Source organism: Heptranchias perlo, unplaced genomic scaffold (assembly GCF_035084215.1).
Source record: "Heptranchias perlo isolate sHepPer1 unplaced genomic scaffold, sHepPer1.hap1 HAP1_SCAFFOLD_639, whole genome shotgun sequence".
Taxonomy (NCBI): domain Eukaryota; kingdom Metazoa; phylum Chordata; class Chondrichthyes; order Hexanchiformes; family Hexanchidae; genus Heptranchias; species Heptranchias perlo.
Window position 1 is genome coordinate 35,694 of NW_027139665.1, and position 11,468 is coordinate 47,161.

Sequence of the window (11,468 nt, forward strand, 5' to 3'; positions counted from 1 at the left end):
CATTAAAGGATTTACTTATTTCCCCCCTAGTTTGAGCCCCTTTAATTACATTTCCCCTTTTAATGTCAGGGTTTATTTTTTGCCCCGATTTCCTCCCATTTAATTCCATTGTGCATTTTTAATTTTGAGCTTTATTTGTTTTTTGGCCCATTTGTGTTGCTCAGATTCCATCTTTTCCCCTTTATTTGCGTTCTGGACCCGAGTGTGACCCTTCAATTCAAGACAACAAAATGGAATGAAAGGGTTTATATTTGGGTCCCTGTTAATTCCATTTCCCCTTCGATTCACAGGCTGTATTTAATTTCTGCCCCCATGCTTGCCCCTTCTATCACCCAGCGGGGTGTGACCCCCATTCCAGGGGGTGCTCACTGACAATGGCGGCTCCTCGCAAACCGGCTGGGGCTGGGGCTGGGATCCCGCCGATCAGTGTTTGGGTTATGGGTGGTTGGGGGATATTGCCGGGGCGGGAGGGGACGATGTTTACTCCCATGGGGTACGGGGTCACCATGGCTGTGTCCTGGCGATCGACCATGTGGGAGTGAATGGGAAGGGGTTTGGTCCATTGGGATTGTGTACAGTGGGAGTGAATGGGAAGGGGTCGGGTCCATTGGGATTGTGTACAGTGGGAGTGAATGGGAAAGGGTCGGGTCCATTGGGATTGTGCACAGTGGGAGTGAATGGGAAGGGGTCGGGTCCATTGGGATTGTGTACAGTGGGAGTGAACGGGAAGGGGTCGGGTCCATTGGGATTGTGTACAGTGGGAGTGAACGGGAAGGGGTCGGGTCCATTGGGATTGTGTACAGTGGGAGTGAATGGGAAGGGGTCGGGTCCATTGGGATTGTGCACAGTGGGAGTGAACGGGAAGGGGTCGTGTCCATTGGGATTGTGCACAGTGGGAGTGAACGGGAAGGGGTCGGGTCCATTGGGATTGTGTGCAGTGGGAGTGAACGGGAAGGGGTCGGGTCCATTGGGATTGTGTGCAATGGGTGTGAATGGGAAGGGGACGGGTCCATTGGGATTGTGTACAGTGGGACTGAACGGGAAGGGGTCGGGTCCATTGGGATTGTGTGCAATGGGTGTGAATGGGAAGGGGACGGGTCCATTGGGATTGTGTACAGTGGGAGTGAATGGGAAGGGGTTTGGTCCATTGGGATTGTGTACAGTGGGAGTGAATGGGAAGGGGTTTGGTCCATTGGGATTGTGTACAGTGGGAGTGAATGGGAAGGGGTCGGGTCCATTGGGATTGTGTACAGTGGGAGTGAATGGGAAGGGGTCGGGTCCATTGGGATTGTGTACAGTGGGAGTGAATGGGAAGGGGTTTGGTCCTTGGGATTGTGTACAGTGGGAGTGAATGGGAAGGGGTTTGGTCCATTGGGATTGTGTACAGTGGGAGTGAATGGGAAGGGGTCGGGTCCATTGGGATTGTGTACAGTGGGAGTGAATGGGAAGGGGTCGGGTCCATTGGGATTGTGTACAGTGGGAGTGAATGGGAAGGGGTCGGGTCCATTGGGATTGTGTACAGTGGGAGTGAATGGGAAGGGGTCGGGTCCATTGGGATTGTGTACAGTGGGAGTGAACGGGAAGGGGTCGGGTCCATTGGGATTGTGTGCAATGGGTGTGAATGGGAAGGGGACGGGTCCATTGGGATTGTGTACAGTGGGAGTGAAAATCTGCACCCACCAGTACTGTACCCCAGTGTTATACAGTGACAGACCTGTCCCCACCAGTACTGTACCCCAGTGTTATACAGTGACAGACCTGGACCCACCAGTACTGTACCCCAGTGTTATACAGTGACAGACCTGTACCCACCAGTACTGTACCCCAGTGTAAGACAGTGACAGACCTGTACCCACCAGTACTGTACCCCAGTGTTATACAGTGACAGACCTGTCCCCACCAGTACTGTACCCCAGTGTAAGACAGTGACAGACCTGTACCCACCAGTACTGTACCCCAGTGTAAGACAGTGACAGACCTGTACCCACCAGTACTGTACCCCAGTGTTATACAGTGACGGACCTGTACCCACCAGTACTGTACCCCAGTGTTATACAGTGACAGACCTGTCCCCACCAGTACTGTACCCCAGTGTTATACAGTGACAGACCTGTCCCCACCAGTACTGTACCCCAGTGTTATACAGTGACAGACCTGTACCCACCAGTACTGTACCCCAGTGTTATACAGTGACAGACCTGTCCCCACCAGTATTGTACCCCAGTGTTATACAGTGACAGACCTGTACCCACCAGTACTGTACCCCAGTGTTATACAGTGACAGACCTGTACCCACCAGTACTGTACCCCAGTGTTATACAGTGATAGACCTGTACCCACCAGTACTGTACCCCAGTGTTATACAGTGATAGACCTGTACCCACCAGTACTGTACCCCAGTGTTATACAGTGACAGACCTGTACCCACCAGTACTGTACCCCAGTGTTATACAGTGACAGACCTGCACCCACCAGTACTGTACCCCAGTGTTATAGTGACAGACCTGTACCCACCAGTACTGTACCCGTGTTATACAGTGACAGACCTGTACCCACCAGTACTGTACCCCAGTGTTATACAGTGTCAGACCTGTACCCACCAGTACTGTACCCCAGTGTTATACAGTGACGGACCTGTACCCACCAGCACTGTACCCCAGTGTTATACAGTGACAGACCTGTCCCCACCAGTACTGTACCCCAGTGTTATACAGTGACAGACCTGTACCCACCAGTACTGTACCCCAGTGTTATACAGTGACAGACCTGTACCCACCAGCACTGTACCCCAGTGTTATACAGTGACAGACCTGTCCCCACCAGTACTGTACCCCAGTGTTATACAGTGACAGACCTGTACCCACCAGTACTGTACCCCAGTGTTATACAGTGACAGACCTGTACCCCCCAGTACTGTACCCCAGTGTTATACAGTGATAGAACTGTACCCCCCAGTACTGTACCCCAGTGTTATACAGTGACAGACCTGTACCCACCAGTACTGTACCAGTGTTATACAGTGACAGACCTGTACCCACCAGTACTGTACCCCAGTGTTATACAGGGACAGACCTGGACCCACCAGTACTGTACCCCAGTGTTATACAGTGACAGACCTGTCCCCACCAGTACTGTACCCGTGTTATACAGTGACAGAACTGTGCCCACCAGTACTGTACCCCAGTGTTATACAGTGACAGACCCGTCCCCACCAGTACTGTACCCCAGTGTTATACAGGGACAGACCTGTCCCCACCAGTACTGTACCCCAGTGTTATACAGTGACAGACCTGTCCCCACCAGTATTGTACCCCAGTGTTGTACAGTGACAGACCTGTACCCACCAGTACTGTACCCCAGTGTTATACAGTGACAGGCCTGTACCCACCAGTACTGTACCCCAGTGTTATACAGTGACAGACCTGTACCCACCAGTACTGTACCCCAGTGTTATACAGTGACAGACCTGTACCCACCAGTACTGTACCCCAGTGTTATACAGTGATAGACCTGTACCCACCAGTACTGTACCCCAGTGTTATACAGTGACAGACCTGTACCCACCAGTACTGTACCCCAGTGTTATACAGTGACAGACCTGTACCCACCAGTACTGTACCCCAGTGTTATACAGTGACAGACCTGTACCCACCAGTACTGTACCCGTGTTATACAGTGACAGACCTGTCCCCACCAGTACTGTATCCCAGTGTTATACACTGACAGACCTGTCCCCACCAGTACTGTACCCCAGTGTTATACAGTGACAGACCTGTACCCACCAGTACTGTACCCCAGTATTATACAGTGACAGACCTGTACCCACCAGTACTGTACCCACCAGTACTGTACCCCAGTGTTATACATTGACAGACCTGGACCCAACAGTAGTGTACCCCAGTGTTATACAGTGACAGACCTGTACCCACCAGTACTGTACCCGTGTTATACAGTGACAGACCTGTACCCACCAGCACTGTACCCCAGTGTTATACAGTGACAGACCTGTCCCCACCAGTACTGTACCCCAGTGTTATACAGTGACAGACCTGTCCCCACCAGTACTGTACCCCAGTGTTATACAGTGACAGACCTGTACCCACCAGTACTGTACCCCAGTGTTATACAGTGACAGACCTGTACCCACCAGTACTGTACCCCAGTATTATACAGTGACAGACCTGTACCCACCAGTACTGTACCCACCAGTACTGTACCCCAGTGTTATACAGTGACAGACCTGTCCCCACCAGTACTGTACCCCAGTGTTATACAGTGACAGACCTGTCCCCACCAGTACTGTACCCCAGTGTTATACAGTGACAGACCTGTCCCCACCAGTACTGTACCCCAGTGTTATACAGTGACAGACCTGTACCCACCAGTACTGTACCCCAGTGTTATACAGTGACAGACCTGTCCCCACCAGTACTGTACCCCAGTGTTATAGTCACAGACCTGTCCCCACCAGTACTGTACCCCAGTGTTATACAGTGACAGACCTGTCCCCACCAGTACTGTACCCCAGTGTTATACAGTGACAGACCTGTACCCACCAGTACTGTACCCCAGTGTTATACAGTGACAGACCTGTCCCCACCAGTACTGTACCCCAGTGTTATACAGTGACAGACCTGTACCCACCAGTACTGTACCCCAGTGTTATACAGTGACAGACCTGTCCCCACCAGTACTGTACCCCAGTGTTGCACAGTGACAGACCCGTGCCCACCAGTACTGTACCCCAGTGTTATACAGTGACAGACCTGTCCCCACCAGTACTGTACCCCAGTGTTGCACAGTGACAGACCTGTACCCACCAGTACTGTACCCCAGTGTTATACAGTGACAGACCTGTCCCCACCAGTGCTGTACCCCAGTGTTATACAGTGACAGACCTGTACCCACCAGTACTGTACCCCAGTGTTATACAGTGACAGACCTGGACCCAACAGTAGTGTACCCCAGTGTTATACACTGACAGACCTGTACCCACCAGCACTGTACCCCAGTGTTATACAGTGACAGACCTGTCCCCACCAGTACTGTACCCGTGTTATACACTGACAGACCTGTACCCACCAGCACTGTACCCCAGTGTTATACAGTGACAGACCTGTACCCACCAGTACTGTACCCCAGTGTTATACAGTGACAGACCTGTCCCCACCAGTACTGTACTCCAGTGTTATACAGTGACAGACCTGTACCCACCAGTACTGTACCCCAGTGTTATATAGTGACAGACCTGTACCCACCAGTACTGTACCCCAGTGTTATACACTGACAGACCTGTACCCACCAGTACTGTACCGCAGTGTTATACAGTGACAGACCTGTCCCCACCAGTACTGTACCCCAGTGTTATACAGTGACAGACCTGTCCCCACCAGTACTGTACCCCAGGGTTTATCAGTGACGGACCTGTACCCACCAGTACTGTACCCCAGGGTTTATCAGTGACGGACCTGTACCCACCAGTACTGTACCCCAGGGTTATACAGTGACGGACCTGTACCCACCAGTACTGTACCCCAGTGTTATACAGTGACGGACCTGTACCCACCAGTACTGTACCCCAGGGTTATACAGTGACGGACCTGTACCCACCAGTACTGTATCCCAGCGATATACGATGGACCCAACCCCTTCGCATTCACTCCCAGTGTGAAGAAAGAGTTCTATTTATGTGGCACCACTCAAGCTCTTTAAAAGTAGCCCACATGATGGGCCGATTGGCCTTCTCGTATCATTCTGTCCTCGCACAGAGCTGGAATGGCCCAGTTCACTGGCCTTCCTTATTCTATCATTCTGCTGCTGTGAAGCACCTCAGGATGTTTTGCGTTAATTGTGCTGTTTAATGTTCGGCCCTCACTCTTTCAAAAATCGAGAATAATTTTTTTATAGCAAAAATGATTAATTTTATTCCTTACATTAAAGTTCACCCCACATCATAAGATTTACCAGGGTGATCCCAGAACTGAGGGGAAAGGCTGAACAGGCCGGGGCATTTTTCTCTGGGAAAGAGAAGACTGAGGGGTGACCTGATGGAGGTCTTTCAGATTATGAGAGGGTTCGATAGGGTAGACGTAGAGAAGATATTTCCACTTGTGGGGGAGACCAGAACTAGGGGGGGGCCATAAATATAAGAGAGTCACTAATAAATCCAATGGGGAATTCAGGAGAAACTTCTTTCCCCAGAGAGTGGTGAGAATGTGGAACTCACTCCCACAAGGAGTGGTTGAGGTGAATAGTGGAGATGGATTTAAGGGGAAGCTCGATAAACACATGGGGGAGAAAGGGATAGAAGGAGATGGTGAGAGGGTGAGATGGAGGAGGGAGGGAGGAGGCTCGTGTGGACCTGACTGGCCGAATGGCCTGGCTGTCGAATCCCAGAATGCTAGGATGAGGCCATTCGGCCCATTGTGCCTGTGCTGGCTCGTTTTGAAGAGCCATCTGATCAGTCCCGCTCCCCCGACTCTTTCCTCCGGAGCCCTGGAGAAGTTTCCCCTCCCGTAATAAACCTTCACAACCAGGAACTGAGTTTGCTTCATTGTGTAAAATGGATGAATTAATTCCCCCTCCCCCCCCCCCCCCCCCCCAGCGAAGGGGTTTAGTCCCCCTCCCCTCCCCCCCCCCCCCCCCCAGCGAAGGGGTTTAGTCCCCCTCCCCCCCCCCCCCCCCCCCAGCGAAGGGATTTAGTCCCCCTCCCCCCCCCCCCCCCCCCCCAGCGAAGGGCTTTAGTCCCCCTCCCCCTCCCCCCAGCGAAGGGGTTTAGTCCCCCTCCCCCTCCCCCCCCAGCGAAGGGGTTTAGTCCCCCTCCCCCTCCCCCCAGCGAAGGGGTTTAGTCCCCCTCCCCCCCCCCCCCAGCGAAGGGGTTTAGTCCCCCTCCCCCCCCCCCCAGCGAAGGGGTTTAGTCCCCCTCCCCCTCCCCCCAGCGAAGGGGTTTAGTCCCCCTCCCCCTCCCCCCAGCGAAGGGGTTTCGTCCCCCTCCCCCTCCCCCCAGCGAAGGGGTTTCGTCCCCCTCCCCCTCCCCCCAGCGAAGGGGTTTCGTCCCCCTCCCCCTCCCCCCAGCGAAGGGGTTTCGTCCCCCTCCCCCTCCCCCCAGCGAAGGGGTTTCGTCCCCCCTCCCCCTCCCCCCAGCGAAGGGGTTTAGTCCCCCTCCCCCTCCCCCCAGCGAAGGGGTTTAGTCCCCCCTCCCCCTCCCCCCCAGCGAAGGGGTTTAGTCCCCCTCCCCCCTCCCCCTCCCCCTCCCCCCAGCGAAGGGGTTTAGTCCCCCTCCCCCTCCCCCCAGCGAAGGGTTTTAGTCCCCCTCCCCCTCCCCCTCCCCCCAGCGAAGGGTTTTAGTCCCCCTCCCCCTCCCCCCAGCGAAGGGCTTTAGTCCCCCTCCCCCTCCCCCCAGCGAAGGGCTTTAGTCCCCCTCCCCCTTCCCCCCAGCGAAGGGGTTTCGTCCCCCTCCCCCTTCCCCCAGCGAAGGGGTTTCGTCCCCCTCCCCCTTCCCCCAGCGAAGGGGTTTCGTCCCCCTCCCCCTTCCCCCAGCGAAGGGCTTTAGTCCCCCTCCCCCTCCCCCCAGCGAAGGGCTTTAGTCCCCCTCCCCCTCCCCCCAGCGAAGGGGTTTAGTCCCCCTCCCCCTCCCCCCAGCGAAGGGCTTTAGTCCCCCTCCCCCTCCCCCCAGCGAAGGGGTTTAGTCCCCCTCCCCCTCCCCCCAGCGAAGGGCTTTAGTCCCCCTCCCCCTCCCCGCTCCCCCTCCCCCCAGCGAAGGGGTTTAGTCCCCCCTCCCCCTCCCCCCAGCGAAGGGCTTTAGTCCCCCCTCCCCCTCCCCCCAGCGAAGGGCTTTAGTCCCCCTCCCCCTCCCCCTCCCCCTCCCCCTCCCCCTCCCCCCAGCGAAGGGCTTTAGTCCCCCTCCCCCTCCCCCTCCCCCTCCCCCTCCCCCTCCCCCTCCCCCTCCCCCTCCCCCTCCCCCTCCCCCCAGCGAAGGGCTTCAGTCCCTCTTCCCTGGTAGTTCGGCTCCAGTTTGTGAGGTGAAGCGACCAGGCCCCGGCCCCGCCCCTCCCCCGGGTTTGATTGACGGCGGCTCTCGGCCAATCGGGGCAGGCGCGGAGGGCGGGGCTTCCGGATTCCCCTCCCCCCTCCCCCCGCCAGAGTCTGGGCCCGAGACAGACAGACAGACAGACAGGCGGGGAGACCAGACACACAGACAGACAGGGCCTGGCGGGGGGAGCAGCCTCGGACTCCGCTGACGGGACGGCCCGGCCCGGCCCCGCCGCCTGCGGCCTGGATTTGTGGCCCGGCCCCGGGCTCGGCCTCGCTTCCTGCACATTGTCACCCGGGAGCGGCAGCACCGCCCCCCCCGGCCGGAGGAGGGTCTCCCAGCGGATCAGTGGGGGGGGGGTCTCCCTCCACACTCCCTCCCTGAACCCCCTCCACACTCCCCCCGCTCCGCACTCCCCCCGCTCCGCACTCCCCCCGCTCCGCACTCCCCCCGCTCCGCACTCCCCCCCGCTCCGCACTCCCCCCGCTCCGCACTCCCCCCGCTCCGCACTCCCCCCGCTCCGCACTCCCCCCGCTCCGCACTCCCCCCGCTCCGCACTCCCCCCCGCTCCGCACTCCCCCCGCTCCGCACTCCCCCCGCTCCGCACTCCCCCCGCTCCGCACTCCCCCCGCTCCGCACTCCCCCCGCTCCGCACTCCCCCCGCTCCGCACTCCCCCCGCTCCGCACTCCCCCCGCTCCGCACTCCCCCCGCTCCGCACTCCCCCCGCTCCGCACTCCCCCCCGCACTCCCTCCCTCACCCCCCCCCCCGCACTCCCTCCCTCAACCCCCCCCCCCGCACTCCCTCCCTCAACCCCCCCCCACACTCCCTCCCTCAACCCCCCCCCCACACTCCCTCCCTCAACCCCCCCCCCACACTCCCTCCCTCAACCCCCCCCCCCACACTCCCTCCCTCAACCCCCCCCCCACACTCCCTCCCTCAACCCCCCCCCCCACACTCCCTCCCTCAACCCCCCCCCCACACTCCCTCCCTCAACCCCCCCCCCACACTCCCTCCCTCAACCCCCCCCCCACACTCCCTCCCTCAACCCCCCCCCCACACTCCCTCCCTCCCCCTCCCCCCCGGGTCAGGGTAATCTCTCCCCCTCCCCCCCCCCCCCGGGTCAGGGTAATCTCTCCCCCTCCCCCCCCGGGTCAGGGTAATCTCTCCCCCTCCCCCCCCGGGTCAGGGTAATCTCTCCCCCTCCCCCCTCCCCCCCCGGGTCAGGGTAATCTCTCCCCCCTCCCCCCCCGGGTCAGGGTAATCTCTCCCCCCCTCCCCCCCCGGGGTCAGGGTAATCTCTCCCCCTCCCCCCCCGGGTCAGGGTAATCTCTCCCCCTCCCCCCCCGGGTCAGGGTAATCTCTCCCCCTCCCCCCCCCCCCCCCGGGTCAGGGTAATCTCTCCCCCTCCCCCCCCCCCCCCCGGGTCAGGGTAATCTCTCCCCCTCCCCCCCCCCCCCCCGGGTCAGGGTAATCTCTCCCCCCTCCCCCCCCCCCCCCCGGGTCAGGGTAATCTCTCCCCCTCCCCCCCCCCCCCCGGGTCAGGGTAATCTCTCCCCCTCCCCCCCCGGGTCAGGGTAATCTCTCCCCCTCCCCCCCCGGGTCAGGGTAATCTCTCCCCCTCCCCCCCCGGGTCAGGGTAATCTCTCCCCCTCCCCCCCCCGGGTCAGGGTAATCTCTCCCCCTCCCCCCTCCCCCCCGGGGTCAGGGTAATCTCTCCCCCTCCCCCCCCCGGGTCAGGGTAATCTCTCCCCCTCCCCCCCCCCCCCCGGGTCAGGGTAATCTCTCCCCCTCCCCCCCCCCCCCGGGTCAGGGTAATCTCTCCCCCTCCCCCCCCCCCCCCCGGGTCAGGGTAATCTCTCCCCCTCCCCCCCCCCCCCGGGTCAGGGTAATCTCTCCCCCTCCCCCCCCCGGGTCAGGGTAATCTCTCCCCCTCCCCCCCCGGGTCAGGGTAATCTCTCCCCCCTCCCCCCCCCCGGGTCAGGGTAATCTCTCCCCCTCCCCCCCCCGGGTCAGGGTAATCTCTCCCCCTCCCCCCCCCGGGTCAGGGTAATCTCTCCCCCTCCCCCCCCGGGTCAGGGTAATCTCTCCCCCTCCCCCCCCCCCCGGGTCAGGGTAATCTCTCCCCCTCCCCCCCCCGGGTCAGGGTAATCTCTCCCCCTCCCCCCCCCGGGTCAGGGTAATCTCTCCCCCTCCCCCCCCCCGGGTCAGGGTAATCTCTCCCCCTCCCCCCCCCGGGTCAGGGTAATCTCCCTCTCCCCGCCTCGGGCTCGTGATCAGGGTGGGACTCAGCAGGCTATTAAAGGGGGCAGCGCCCGCTGCTCGCGGGGTGTGACGGGTCGGTGTGACGGGTCGGTGTGACGGGTCGGTGTGACGGGTCGGTGTGATTCCAGGGACAGGCTGTGGGTTTTTTAACCCCTGTTATTTTCTGTCGTGGCAGTTTAATGAGTTGGGCATTATTTAGCTGTGAAAGTTAAAGGGACAACGACCGTCCTATTGTGTGTCCTGTATTTAAAGGGACAGCGACTGTCCTATTGTGTGTCCTGTATTTAAAGGGACAGCGACTGTCCTATTGTGTGTCCTGTATTTAAAGGGACAGCGACTGTCCTATTGTGTGTCCTGTATTTAAAGGGACAGCGACTGTCCTATTGTTTGTCCTGTATTTAAAGGGACAGCGACTGTCCTATTGTGTGTCCTGTATTTAAAGGGACAGCGACTGTCCTATTGTGTGTCCTGTATTTAAAGGGACAGCGACTGTCCTATTGTGTGTCCTGTATTTAAAGGGACAGCGACTGTCCTATTGTGTGTCCTGTATTTAAAGGGACAGCGACTGTCCTATTGTGTGTCCTTTATTTAAAGGGACAGCGACTGTCCTATTGTGTCCTTTATTTAAAGGGACAGCGACTGTCCTATTGTGTGTCCTATATTTAAAGGGACAGCGACTGTCCTATTGTGTGTCCTGTATTTAAAGGGACAGCGACTGTCCTATTGTGTGTCCTGTATTTAAAGGGACAGGGACTGTCCTATTGTGTGTCCTGTATTTAAAGGGACAGCGACTGTCCTATTGTGTGTCCTGTATTTAAAGGGACAGCGACTGTCCTATTGTGTGTCCTGTATTTAAAGGGACAGCGACTGTCCTATTGTGTGTCCTGTATTTAAAGGGACAGCGACTGTCCTATTGTGTGTCCTTTATTTAAAGGGACAGCGACTGTCCTATTGTGTGTCCTGTATTTAAAGGGGACAGTGACTGACCTATTCTGTGTGTTCTCTAGTTAAAGGGACAGTGACAACTTATATTTATCCAGCGCCTTTAACATAGTAAAACGTCCCCAAGGTGCTTCACAGGAGCGATTATCAAACAAAATCAGACCCCGAGCCACATGAGATATTCGGACAGGCGACCAAAAGCTCGGTCAAAGAGGGAGGTTTTAAGGAGA

General features: G+C 58.2%; 1 long non-coding RNA gene across 1 annotated transcript; it reads right to left on the reverse strand.

Moving 5' to 3' along the window:
* Positions 1-1,843: 1,843 nt before the first annotated feature.
* Positions 1,844-2,640, reverse strand: LOC137317897 (uncharacterized). The gene is made up of 3 exons (XR_010961770.1): positions 2,591-2,640; positions 1,979-2,066; positions 1,844-1,890 (listed from the first exon to the last, which is right to left on the reverse strand). It is a non-coding gene; the product is annotated as an uncharacterized lncRNA (long non-coding RNA).
* Between the last annotated feature and the right edge of the window lie 8,828 nt (positions 2,641-11,468).